The sequence below is a fragment of the Crocuta crocuta genome, unplaced genomic scaffold (genome assembly GCF_008692635.1).
Source record: "Crocuta crocuta isolate KB4526 unplaced genomic scaffold, BGI_CrCroc_1.0 scaffold26, whole genome shotgun sequence".
Classification (NCBI taxonomy): Eukaryota; Metazoa; Chordata; class Mammalia; order Carnivora; family Hyaenidae; genus Crocuta; species Crocuta crocuta.
Genome location: NW_027532249.1, coordinates 7,402,991 through 7,417,887, shown reverse-complemented (window position 1 = coordinate 7,417,887; position 14,897 = coordinate 7,402,991). Strand labels below are relative to the sequence as shown.

General features: G+C 41.3%; 1 protein-coding gene across 9 annotated transcripts in view; it reads right to left on the bottom strand.

The window, feature by feature from the left end:
• The window catches only part of EPB41L3 (erythrocyte membrane protein band 4.1 like 3), a 144,127-nt gene that overhangs the window by 53,899 nt on the left and 75,331 nt on the right, over nt 1-14,897 (bottom strand). The window lies entirely within an intron of this gene.

The window sequence follows — 14,897 nt, the reverse complement described above, 5'->3', positions numbered from 1 at the left end:
CCGTAACACAGTCATTTGGGGAAAGGAAAAAGGTGATCGGTCATCTGAGGGGAAAAAAATCCATCAGCTTAATTTACTGTGATACCCAGTATCATATTTTCATGGGTTCCTTCCAAGGTCTTTCATCTTGGCCTTGGAGATGGAGATGGATCTGGCAACAATTAAATTATGTTTTGTTTGTATAGTGCCAACATGTCACTCCTAATAATTAAGCACTTTTTGTCTTCAAAATTTAATATAACAATGAGAGATCTAAAAATGGATAAACACCGTGTATGCCAAAATAGTAAATATTCAGAAACCTGTAAGTGCTGTATATTAGTAACCAACCATAATTATATTGGAAGATAACTGCTCAGCCCCCTGGAGCAGGACTACTTAGGAAAAAAGATACATCTATGATACAAAACTAAAGCCTAAATTGTAGCTAGCTAAATAACCAATGATGTGTTTGAAAAAAGTTTAATAATGCATGAAAATAAATTACATCTTAGCAAAACGACATAATAACAATGTTCCATGGATATGAATAAATGGTATGACAAGGAAATGCTGTTCACTGGCTTAAATCTTTTATTTAATAAACAGCATATCATCTCTGAATGTTGAACAAATTATAAAGTTTTCATAAAAAAACCCTGTTTCTTCCGATGCCTCTACTGGTATTATGTTCAGTCTGCAGATAAGAATACAAGTTCAGAGAAGGCAGAGGAGAGAGGCCATGTTGTGTAATGCCGGAGGGATGGCTTTAGCAGATCAACCTGGGTTTGACTCTTCATTATGCCCTTTGCAGCTATGTGAACTTCTTGTTTTTCCTTCTGTAAAATGTGTGACACCACCCTCTTCTTTGGAATTTCGGTTGACATTGAAATAAAACAAAGAATTCAAACCTGGGCCAGCGATGGCACATTACCAATCATTCCATCAACATTGGCTCTTATAGCCCAAGCGACTGACGAGGGGCAGGAGACATAATGTAGAACTTACTATGTATGTATTTTTGCTGATGGAGCACATAGACAACTTCTTTTGGTGCCAAAAGGCAGTTCAGTATTAATGTGTCCTGCTCTTTCTTTAGATATTAATTACCTGCTTACTGCCCAGACCACAATATTTACACACACGCACCCCCCACCCCACCCCAATACACGAGTGTCTGGCCCAAGTATTTTCTCAGTAAGTAAAAGTAAAACAAAGCAAATACAAATAAATAAATTCTTCCCTACAGAGCCTCCTATGTTCTCTGACCCAGCAGCCCTTCAATGGTGGAATTATTTCTGAATACGCCACAAGCTGCCTTGGGCATTGTTTTAATTAGTGGTCTTCTGGTCGCTGTGTTCTTCCTTTTGGCTAACAGGTGGCATGGATTAGCTCAAGCACAGACCACTTGCTAACTAGATCTTACTTTTCTGGCTCCTCACAATTTGATTTCTATTAAATGATTCATAGCTCTCTCCTGAAAAGACCAGATTTTTTCCTACTAAATATTTTAAACATTACAAACAGTTCTTAAGACAATTGCATAGTGGTCCATTCTTCACAATGGAGTTTGTTTTTCTCCACCCCCTAAGAAACAAGATCAGTGGGCTAGGCTCTACTAGGGATAGCTATTGTAAACAATAAAACTCCCACCTGCTACGTATCACCACAGCCACCAGCTAGCTAGATGACAGCTAGCTCTTAAAGAAAAGCCTTTTAAGTTACTTGGGTCTTCATTTTCTCATCCTTGAGTGAGGATGCAAGAGTCTACGAAGTGAGGCTGTCATGGGCTAGAGGCTATGATTGGGTTCCCTGTGTCATGGCAAACATCACTAAGGATTACAAGGCTCCTTCCCAGGGAGCCCAGATGTAGTTTTGGCTCCTCCTGCATGTGTAAAGAGAGCCTGCCAGTGAACAGACTCCTGGACAGGATTACCCCCAACTCTCCAAAATTTTTGATTCTTCTAACTCAGGTTATTATTTTGTGCTCTATTCAGCTTTTCAAGGCAGTTATTTCTACTTAACAACATTTGTGTGTATCTTTAGGTAATAACACCTAAAATACAACTAACGCTCAACTATCAGACTGAAACTTTTTAATAATTTACATTAAATATGTAGTTACTGAAGACATGATATTCATTAAGGGATCAAATCTAGGTACTCTGCTGTCATTGGATGTGTTTATATATAGCCAGAATGAGTCAAGAATTGAGTAGGTTAAATAAATGTTGACAGAGGTTTATCTAAATTAACGGATAATTTACCTAACCAGAGAAGATAATAGTTTTTAGTTTTTTGCTGTTTCCTGTGAGTTAAGTCATGTCTCTGACTCAAGGACATTCATAGCTCATACCATTCAGTATTGACCCCTGAACACCCAGAAAAGTCAATTTTTGCTTTTCCTAGAGTAACAAACCAATGGTGGACTGCCTTCTTTCCTCTTTTCACCACTACAAAATGAGGTTTCTGTTTCTGATAAAGTACAAGGGGATATTACAGCCCAACAAAGACTTTACATATTTAAAGAATGGTAAATCCCCAAGCAGTATGAACTTTCCTTCTGAACTATTTTAATTTATAAAATTTTTAATGTTTATTTATTTTTGATAAAAGAGTATGAGCAGGGGAGGAAGACACAAAATCGGAAGCAGGCTCCAGGCTCTGAGCTGTCAGGACAGAGCCTGACACGGGACTCAAAATCAGGAGCCGTGAGATCATGGCCTGAGCCAAAGTTGGACACTCAACCGACTGACCCACCCAGGTGCCTCTTAACTATTTGAAATTTTTTCTAAATTGACTCATGAAAGTGTTGAACATTGGGAGAAATATGACAAAAGCCAAAAACTTTAAGAGAATGAAGACAAGCCACAGACTGGGAGAACCTATTTACAAAGACATATCTGATAAAGGACAGGTATCCAAAAGACACAAAGAACTCATAAAGTCAACAATAAGAAGAAAACAACTAAATTAAAAGCTAGGCAAAAGATCTAAAATAGATACTTCACCAAAGGTATACCATGAAAAAAAAAAAAAAAAAAAAAGCATGTGAAGAGATGTTCATCATCCTATGCCATTAGAGAATTGCAGATCAAAACAAGATACCACTACGCCCCTATGAGAATGGCTAAAATCCAAAACACAAACAAGACTAAATGTTTTCAAGGATGTGGAGCAATAGGAATTCTTATTCCTTGCTGGTAGAAATGCAAAATGGCACATTTCTCTTCACTTAGGGAAGAGAGTCAAGCAGCTTCTACAAAACTAAACAAACTCTGAATATACGATCCAGCTATCCTACTCCTATATGTATATTTATGTATATACAGAAACCTGCACATAGATTCTTATAGCAGCTTTATTCCACACTGCCAAAATGTGGAAGCAACCCAGATGTCCTTGAGTAGGTGAATGGATAAATTGTGGTACAATCGAGACAATGGAATATTAGCACTACAAACAAATGAGCAGCAAGCCATGAAAAGAACAGAGGCACCACAAATGCCTAATCCTAAGTGAAAGAAACCAATTGGAAATGGTTATATGTATAATTCTGGCTATATGACATTTTGGAAAACGCATAACTATGGAGACAATAAAAAGATCAGTAGTTGTCAGGGGTTAGGGAGGGAGAGAGGAGAGGGATGAACAGGTGGAACACAGGCAATTGTTCAGGGCAGTAAAACTACACTGATACTATAATGGTGGCTACATATCATTATACATTTGCCCAAACCCACAGACTGTACCACACAGAGTGAACCTTAATGGAAACTATGGTCTTTAGTTAATAATCGTGTATTAACACTGGTTCATCAATTATAACAAATGTCACACACTAATAGAAAATGTTAAAAAGGGGGAAAGAGGAGAGCAGGGAGAAGAGAGTTTGAGGGAGTTATGTGAAAAGTCTATGCACTTTCTGCTTAATTTTTCTGTAAACCTAAAACTGATCAAAAAAGGGCTATTCATTAAAAGAAGAGGAAGAGTGACAAAAATACTTAATGCCTTATTTTTAAATAATTCATTAAATGCTTAAAAAGTTTAATAAAGGTAAGCTCCAAATGATTTTACTTTTATGAGTAAATGAAAACTATATATATATATATATATATATTTTTTTTTAAAATTTACACCCGAGTTAGCATATAGCGCAACAATGATTTCAGGAGTAGATTCCTTAAGCCCCTCACCCATTTAGCCCATCCCCCCGCAGAACTCCTCCAGCAATCCTCTGTTTGTTCTCTATATTTAAGTCTCTTGTGTTTTGCCCCCTCCCTGTTTTTATATTATTTTTGCTTCCCTTCCCTTGTGTTCATCTGTTTTGTTTCTTAAATTCCTCATGAGTGAAGTCACGATATTTGTCTTTCTCTAATTTCGCTTAGCATGATACCCTCTAGTTCCATCCATGTAGCTGCAAATGGCAAGATTTCATTCTTTTTGATTGCCGAGTAATACTCCATTGTATATATGCACCTCATCTTCTTTACCCATTTTATCCATCGACGGACATTTGGGCTCTTTCCATACTTTGGCTATTATCAACAGTGCTGCTATTAACACTGGGTTGCATGTGCCCCTCTGAAACAGCACACCTGTATCCCTTGGATAAATACCCAGTAGTGCAATTGCTGGGTCGTAGGGTAATTCTATTTTTAATTTTTAATTTTTTGAGGAACTTCCATACTGGAAAACTTAAAATTTTTATTAATACTGAAACATTTTAGAGAAATCAAAAATTTGAGTCACAACACATGCCAATGGTAAAGTTAACTCATTCTAGGCAAAGCTGCCTAGCATGCTCCTCATGCTCTGTACGCACATATGGGAACCCCGAGTCTGAAGCGCCTGCCAGAAAAGCCACCACAATCTGGTCACAAACAGGCTGGGTGATGGAGCAAAGTGACTGCTCACGAGCTATCCCGCACAACAAGGGAATCCAAACGACAAATAATGAAATGACAGGTTAGCTAAGGTTCAGGGTCTTTGCTTTCCTTGAGCACTAAATGCAAGAGGACACATCTGCCATCATTACTGAAATACAAGCAAATGAAATAAGCTTTTCTGCAGCATCAGTGAAACTTCCCACAAGTCAGAGAGAATCCAGTATCTTTAACAACAGTGCCTATAAAACATTAGTTTTCAATGAACTGCTCATCAACTAGCATCATCTGACAAGTCTGTGATAAAATCTGTTTTTATTTGTCCATTAGAAGAGCAATTTTTTAATGTTTTATTTTGGAGACAGTGTGTGTGCACACATGCTTGGGGAGGGGGAGAGGGAGAGTGAGAGGGGGCTAGAGGATCCAAAGAGGGCTCTGTGCTGTCAGCAGAGAGCCCAACGCAGGGCTGAGCTGAAACTCATGAACTGGGAGATCATGACCTGAGCTGAAGTCGGCTGGTTAACCGACTGAGCCACCTAGATGCCCTAGAAGATTAATTTTTAAAAATTAATTTCAAATATCTTAGTGTGGAGAATTTCAAACATATACAAAAGTAGGGAGGACATATAATGAAGCCCTGCAAACTTGTCACCCACCTTCAGCCAGTGCCTTCTGAGGACCATGAGACTGAGTCATCTCGAGTTCCACTCAATTTATCTTTCCCCTGGTTATTCTGAAGCATGTCAGCAAATAATTTTATCTCTATGTCTTAGTATGTAATCCTATTCTTTTATTTCTTTATCTTTTAAAGCTTATTTATTTTGAAAGAGAGACAGAGAGTGCAAGCAGGGGAGGGGCAGGGAGAGAGCAAAAGAGAGAATCCCAAGCAGGCTCCACACTGTCAGCACAGAGCCCGACATGGGGCTCAAACTTACAAACAGTGAGATCATGACCTGAGCCAAAACCAAGAGTCCAGAGTCAAACCAGAATTGGATCAAGCTTCTAGATCTAACTGCCAGGTTATAGGAAATACAGGAGACAGAGGAACACATTAAGTTATACCACAGAGATGCACAAACTGATGCTAAGTTGAAAATATCCTAAGTTAAAAAATGCATTTAATGTACCTAACCTACCAAACACCATAGCTCAGACTAGCCTACCTCAAATGTACTCAGAACGCTTACAATAGCCTATCATTGGGCAAAATCATCTGACACAAAGCCCATTCTATAATCAAGCACTGAGCATCTCAGGTGGCTTAGGGAACAAGAGAACAGCTGCCTGGGCAGAGAGCGGCTGCACGGCACATCAGTTGTTTCCCCCCACGGTGGCCCGGCTGTCTGGGCGCGGCAGCTACCGCCTGTTCCCAGCATCACGGGAGAGTATCCACCACATATCGCTTAGCCTGGGAGAAGATCCAAATTCAAAATCTGAAATGCTGTTTCTACTGAATGAGTATCACTTTCACACCATCGTAAAGTGAAAAAATAGTTAAATTAGCCACCGTAAGTCAGAGACGGCTTGTGTTTTAATTTCCCCAGCTGTTTCAAACATTTTTATTTCTTTTTCAGTTCGAGAAGTCTATACACTGCAATTGGCTGACGTTGCTCTTTAACCTCAATCTGCAAGTTCTCCATTTATCTTGGCTTTACCTTTGAAATTAATTTGAGAGACCAGGTCGTCAAGCTCTCCCAGTCTAGACCTTACTGTGTGCATCTCTGTGGTATAACTTAATGTGTTCCTCTGTCTCCTGTATTTCCTATAACCTGGCAGTTAAATCTAGAAGCTTGATCCGATTCTGGTGTGACTGTTTCCCACTGAGTGAGGCTATGCAGTTTCATCAGGAGGCAAAAAGTGACTCTTCCCTGTTTTGGCATATTGGCAGTCGCTGATGATCATTGCCCTAGATCCATTAATTTGAGGTTGCAAGATGAGCATATGTGAATCCTAATGATTCCTCCTGCATTTATTAGTTGGAGTATGTCTATGAGGAGATGCTTCTCCTTGTTCAGTATCATTTGTCACATAAACACAGTTTCATGACTAAAGTTGGGACCAATGCTCACTCCTTTGCTCCTTTTTCCAATTTCAAGATAATGAGCTCCTGGTTGCATCACCCAAAGCCACCAATTAATATTTTGTTTTATACGATCCTTATGAGCTCTAAACAGGTTTGCTGTGTTTCGATCAATTTCAGGCACTATCCCTACTGATGTTCTGAATGTCCCCCACTGCTTACCTTGCTTACTGCATGTCATTTCCTCTCATCTTCATGAACGCTTCTCCAGTGCTACTTCTATAAAGCATTTCCTGTCCTCCCGGTCACAAGTGGTCTCTCCCTCTCTCCTCTGGGGGCTACGTCACCATATAGCACCAAGAAGGCACTTGTCACAGTCTGCCTTGTATCACAGATGGACCTTACATCCCTACCGACCACAGAGGCGTGCCTCCCAGCAGCACCTTCCTATGTGCATCTTTCACGGAGTCTCGTTTTGGTCAAACACCAGTAAGAGATCAGAAAGGTACCGCAGTAAAACTTCATGTAAAATTTTATCCATTAGCATAAGATAGCCAGTGTTGCAAAAGCCCTATTTTAAAGTCGGGATTTGTGACCACGGATCCTGGGCCCATTTTTAAAAAATGCCAATGCCCAGAAACCCATCTCATAGAACCAGAATTTCTGGAAGCTGGGCCCGAGGCATTTATGCATTTTCAAGATTCCCAGGGGATTCAGGCAGGCACGACTGAAATGTTCACTTTAATTATGTTGATGACTTAAAATTCTTAAGTATAAGGACTCTAGAGCAAATTTAAAAAAATGTGTAACTTTTTCAGAATAAGTTTATACCTAAATTAGTTTCATTTAGGCCTCCCGTACCTACACTCCTAGCTGCATTATGATAAAATTTATATACATACACAGGATTAAAATGTAATCCAATGAGTTAATATTTTTGATGTTTATTCATCTTTGAGAGAGACTGAGCATGAGTGGGGGAGGGTCAGAGAGAAAGGGAGATGCAGAATCTGAAGCAGGCTCCAGGCTGTGAGCTGTCAGCATAGAGCCTGACACGGGGCCGAACCCAAAAACTATGAAATCATGACCTGAGCCGAAGTCAGATGCTTAACCGATGGAGCCACCCAGGGGCCTCTAATCCAACAAGTTTTCTTAAGAAATGTAATAAGTTCTCAAAATGATGAATAAGCCTAGTGCTGAATAAAATGGTACAAATGAGAAATGATGAACCATGTTACTATTGAAAAAAAAACAAAACACTTGCATTTTAAGCCACGACTATACAAAACAAATGTTTGGGAGTTTGAGGTTTTTTTCATTTCTAAGGAATGACGTTTTCCCTTTGTAGAGCTAAATATGTTGACTTTTACTCAACAACCTGCTACATTCCTCAAGAATAAGCCCAGGTCGGTTAATAAATCCCTTGGACTCCCCTTTTGTGATGGCGCAGAAGCATGCAGGGCTCACCTAGCAGGTTAGGGGGTGATGGGGAGGAGCAAACACAGGGAAGGGCCAGTGAGGCGCTAGTCATGCCAGACCTTCAGCTCACCTGCAGACAGCTCCCCATACATGGGGTCCCCCAAAGAAGCACTGCCCTGATGCTCACGTCTCCAGAAATCAGTTCTTCACCTGTGCTGAGGACCACGTGTGCCCAAGCAGGAAGCGCAGCTGGGCCTGAGTCGACATGAAACTTACCCATAGAATTCGTTTTTCTCTTCAGGCTCACAAAGCCGGGACTCAGCCAGAGTGAAGCTCTCCTCCGAGAGAGAGGAGAAATTATAGAAATCTGTCAAAGTCAAATACAATCTCCTAGCTCTGGAAGCTGGTTACGGTTACTATCCACCTGCAGCTGCACAATCATGAAGAAACAGAGGCAGCGCGGGTGGCTGTGCCTGACGACAGGAGCTAACCACCAGTCCCTTTCTTAAGAAGGGCACGGGGGCCAAACCGACACCGACGTATATGTGTTTAAAGTCTCATTATTTATGTTTCCATTTCTTTCAACTATCCTACTGAAAAATGGGGGGGAAAACCCTCTTGTTATATTGGCTTAGATTCAAAACCACTTGTGTTAATACAAGGGAAAATGTATGATAGTTTACAAAAACCGACCTTCTGTATCTTATTTTAGCTATTTTGCAATTTAAGGCTGTGTCAATAGAGGTACTTTATTCTGCCATATATCTCCCTCAAATAGACCACAGATTTTCTCCCAGAAATGCAATTTCTATGTACTGTTTGTTGTGAACTTGTATTTCTGATCCCCAAAGACAGCAAACTGTCCATCCTTTAAAAAAATTTTTTAAAAATATTTGAGAAAGAGTGCATGCTGGGAAGGGGCAGAGAGAGAGAGGGGGACACAGGATCCAAAGTGGGCTCTGTGCTTGCAGCAGAGCCTGATGTGGGACTTGAACTCATGAACTGTGAGATCATGACCCAAGCCAAAGTCAGATGCTTAGTTGGCTGAGCCATACAGTGCCCCAACTTCCCATGTTTTTAATTTTCCTGAGACAGTGCTCCCTGATACCACAGGCATTCAACATATGTGCCTAGTAAGTGCTCATAGCATGAATCTGAATCATTTTCCCCTCACATTATCTTAAAGCAAAATGCCATCAGTTTTCTTCATGTTTCCTAATAGTTTTCTGCACTGAACACTTTTTCTATTTTCCTTATTTCCAAAGGTCAGTCAGAATTCTATTTCTAAATGACTGCATCACAACGCACCTGGAGTTTAGGAACATCTGAAACGCTCAGCCAGTTAGGCCAGATCCTGAGCCCGAATCAGACACCGGGACTCCATGTAAGTCAGCTTTTACCAGGTTTTCCATGTTCTCTTTTGGACTCTTGATAGAAAAACATTCGACTGTCTGCCCTAAATTTGATTTTTTATTTTAAATCCACATTTGGAAAGTACCAAGAGGCCTAAGTCAACCCAGGAACAAAAGATTATGGTGTCTGGTCAGACAATAGTCCATAAAGCCTTTTGAGAGATCGGAGGCTGGAAAGGTCTGAGAAACAAGAAATGGCACCTGCCTTATGTGGACTTACTTCCGTTTTGGGCCTCCTGGCTTACATGTAGTTCAATGCCCAGTTTAGTAGTTAGTATCATCCACATGGCCACGGCCAGAATCCATCCCTGCAGGGACAGAATTTAATGGGATTTTCCAGCCTCTGTGCTGATCCCACATGTGGGCATGGATCTGAGAGGGCTGACAAGAGAGGCAGACATGAAATTTCCTGTCTAGATGTCCCATATACTTTCAGCTCTTTCTTTAAATCCATGAGCAATCAGTTTTTTCAGAAAGCCATGATGGTTACCTCTTTCAAACCAATGTTTCTAAATGTACCACAATCAGCCCATTAGTAATTATTCTGACACATCCTTCCTCAATTAAGTTAGCAGTGATGATCTGGAGTGTTCTGTTAAAATAGGAGTATGAAACTCTTTCCTGGTCTTGTTGGTTTTTGGTTTTTTTTTTTTTTTGGTTTATTTTTGAGTGAGACAGAGACAGAATGTGAGCAGGGGAGGGGCAGAGAGGGAGGGAGACACAGAATCTGAAGCAGGCTCCAGGCTCTGTCAGCCCAGAGCCCAATGCGGAGCTCTAACCTATGGACCACGAGATCGTGACCTGAGCCAAAGTCAGATGCTTAACCGACTGAGCCACCCAAGTGCTCCTTGTCTTGATAAGCTTTTAAACAAAACGGTGATTCCTTTCCATGTCTCAGTTATCCAGAGATTATGACTCATCTAGCATTACTGAAACATCTTTAAAATGGGCATCACTCCCTATTCGAGTTTGTTTTCTCAACATTGTGTGTTCTACATGGGGAACAGAAGACAGCCCTGAGGCTGGGCCTTGGTTCTACAACTAGCTGGCTCGGTGAGGTCAGGCAAGTTACTTAACCTCTCTGAGCTTCACTGCCTTCATTATAAAATGGAAATAATACCAACACTTAAGATACAACAGGAAAGCACATTGCCTCGCCCATGGAAAGGAACAGCCAATCAACAATGCTGACTAGGAGTAGGCCCTTTCAATAGGAAGCCCAATAAAATCGGAGTTTCTAATGCTGAAATTTGGTGCAGAGAATGGTATAAGGTGGGAAGCCTCCTCCTTCGGCAGCAAAATCATCTTTTTTCTTTCTTTTCTTTCAGATAATGTCTTTATTTTTTAAATTTACATCCACGTCAGTTAGCAGATAGTGCAACAATGGAAATTACCCCATTTCTCTTGGGGAAACCAAATATTCCTGTAGGTAAAACTGGTAAATTGCTGAAAAGTAGTATCCTCTGTAAGCTGAGCCTACATTCAATGATCACTTACAAACACACACACCACAAAATGGTTACTATACATTGGGTCTACTGGCATGTTTTGGTACATTCTAGGCCAAAATGTAAGATAGTTATAGAATCATCCAGATGGCATACAGTCCTGGCAAAATGAGAATGAATTGTTCAGATGCACTGGAGTCGTCCTGTGTTTTGACTGGAACTCCGTGCACAGATACTTTTAGCGCATGGGTGACAAGTGTCCCTTCCTCAATGGGAAGCCTCTCCACTTTTTTTTTTTTAAAGAGGCCTTTTTCACTCAGTCACAATCTGTTTCTGCCGTCGTTTGTTGAAGCAATTTCAGCCTCTATTTGAAATCAGACTTTTGTGCTCAGAGATATACACTGTGGTAGATAATAGCTTTCCAGCAAAGCAGGTTTCTTCTTGGCCAGCAAAAACACTGGGCTCGGTTTTTTTTTTTTTTTTTTTACAAAGAGTTTCACATCACACATATGAGATGCTGGCAATGAACTATCAGACAACATTTCCTGCTGTTAATCTGCTAAGGATTCAGGTCACTAAGCCAAAGTGGGCAGAATGAATACAGAAAAGGAGGCCTAGGAAAGAGGAATGTTTGCAAGAGAAACAAACTTAGGTCATGTAAAGTAACCATGGGGTCTAATTCTGAGTGATGTGGAACTTTGAGAATTCTTTCCTGTCAGAGGAAGCACTCAATCTCTTTCCTAAGACAATTCCCAAAAAATAATAGTAATAAATTAAACAAAAACTCAAATTGTGGTGTATAATTCATTTGGTGAAATAAAGAGCTGTGGGCAGTGCAAAAGCTGACAAAGAAAACATGAGTTTTATTAATATCAACTTAATGAGTATACATTTCCAGCACAGTCACTTTTTAAGTCTGTAAGGCATCGATGATCCAAATAATGAAAGAATTATACTGCCAGAGAGACATATATGTGTCCTTTCCATCAACTATGTTAGCCTATTCAGAGGGCAAGGCTGTAGGAGGAAGAAGATGGTTATCAGGTTATGGTATGAACTACTCACATAATCTTACGACGTAATTATATCATTTTACCTTTTTTAAAATGTTTTTAAGAACTTTTATTTATTTTTGAGAGACAGAGAGAGACAGAGCTTGAGTGGGGAAGGAGCAGAGCGAGAGGGAGACACAGAATCCGAAGACAGGCTCCTGTGCTGACAGCTCAGAGCCTGACATGGAGCACGAAGTCACAAACTGTGAGATCATGACCTGAGCCGAAGTCGGACCAAGGCACCCCTCATTTTACCATTTTAAATTAAAATGATCTTACGGCATAGGAAAGACCTAGAATGAAACACAGATACACGTCTGGAAAAAATAGGATAGATGATCTCATTCTACGTGCTACTTGGGTCAGTCTTGTCTTCCTGTGAGCATATTATAATTTAGATTAGTATTTAAAATCCAGTAGAGAGAAAAAAGCCTTTTCAATCTTTTAATATCTTGATTTTATATACACTTTAACTTTTTCTGACGTGTTTAATGCCTCATACGGAGTACTCTGGGGAACCGCTGGCTCTACGCGTCAAGGGTCAGTACCGTGCTCTGACACCACTGTATCAGGGACATCCTGGCTTAATGCTACCTGAGCTCTCAATCCTGGAAAGCCAGCACTAATCCTCTTTGCCGGTCAGTCTCCACTCCTGGGAATGGGGGTGGGGAGGAGCCTGCTCCACCCTGGTAAGGAGAAGGGAGGCCTCGTCCTAATCCTAGAATCAGAACAGACAGGTCCCGTCTCTTCCTCAGGTCTGCAGTGTTAGGAAAAGTTAGACGGGCAGGAGGCTGCTCTGATTCCAACAGTCCTAAGTACTCTTTAACCTCAAAAGAATGTTAGTCACTGCTCTTAACTGAATAGAAGATGATTATTTAAGTTTTGCGGTTAAAAAAATAAAAAAGCCTAAGTAGCATTAGCAAATGGTGGTTAATAACAATCACATAAAAACTGAAATGATCCAGCAAATTAAATCAAGAAAACTTGCTTTTAAAGGAGGCACAGGCTTTTGCCCGAAGAAACAACTCTAACATTCTGTTTATGACAAGAAAATGAAAAACATTCTCTTCAAGCAGAGCAAAATATCACACGCTCGTTCAGATTAGTCTGCTTTATCTTGCACTCACGAGGAAGCAACTCGCTTTTCTGGAGCTTACCTGCACTCAGGGTTAAACTGGGAGGTCTGAGCCTGAGACACTTAGAGATGTTCCCAGGGGCCCAGGTGATGCCAGTCCCGCTTCTTTGTATTGTTGGTTCTAGAAACCAGCCCCAGCCACGGCTCCCCAGGATGGACAGGCAGCAAAATGCCTATGATCCAGAATGCTCTGAGGGATGTGAAGTCAAGTTCCAAGGAGGTCCCCTCTGGGAGGTCATCACATTTATCTTCACTTCTGTTTTTACATAAAAACCTCAGGGAGAACAGGTCCGCGTGGGAAGAGCAGTGCCTGTCTATCGGATTGAGTGGCAAGACGCTCTGGGGCACAGCTAGCCCAAGCGTGAAGGTGGGGAGATCCCGCTGCAGCCTGGGAGGCCCCGTCCGCCTCTGGCTTTTCCACTACAGAGCCCGTCCCTTGCTTCCACACTCCTTCAGACAGCTTCCCTCAGGCCCTCTCCTCCCAGGCTGCCCCCTGCCAAAAAAAAGTCTGCACAGGCCATCTTTGTGCCCTGGCACGTTCTACCCGCCCATCTTTCAGATCTCTCCTCCAGTACCCCTTTTATCCAGGACTTGTTCAAATCCCAGAGGACACACTTACACAGCCCCTGCACTGCAGTGGTCAGCGCGGCCATTTTACACTGGTTTCTATATGATCCCAATAGTATTACTATCAGCTGAGGCTCAGGGAAGCTGCTTTTACTCATGACTGGATTCCCACATCTATCACAGGGCCTGGCGTAGGGCAGAATTATTATTTTTTATAGGAAAGAATATCAAGCTAAGTAAACGTATGCATCTGGGGTTGAGGTCTTATTTCAAGACTCCTCAGAAACTGCTCTGATCTTTGCAATTTGTTCACGACCAATTTACATTTTCCTACCACATGGGTATCACCTGCTCTGGCCAGGCCTGAGAGTGTTGCAAACTTAATTTGCTCCCAGTTTTTGCATGAAGGCAATAGCGTATTCCCACTAACAAAGAACCTGCTAGTTTTTAGAATTCCCACTCAAATGTTGCAGGTTGACTTGTTAATAAATTTCTCAAGTTTTCCTCAAGGAGCTATGGTTCCACTCCATTACTTTCATCTGAGACACCTTACCCCTCACTCTGAAAGAGGAAAACCTGTGGAGGATCATGGTTTCTAGGGCCCTCTCTGGACTCCACTGTATTCCATTGGCCTGACAGACCTGTAATTACACACACACACACTCACAGTAGGGACGGTGTTGTGATGAGTGCGGACGGCAACTCGGCCACAGCACAGGGAAGTGTTCTGGATTCTCTGGAAAAGTCAGAAGAATGGTCTCTTCTCCCTCATCCAATATGGGAGAATATTAGATAAATGTCAACAGATTGAGGAGCTCACCCTCAAGTGTGCAACTGGCCCCGTCACCTAAAAGCTGTCCTAAAACTGAAGTCATATTTTTGTAGCAATCACAATGTTTAATGGGCTTCTGGTTTTAATAATCCCATGTAAAGGAGAGGGTTTATATTTACGTACCTGGGCACAGTTTGCTTTGAGGTT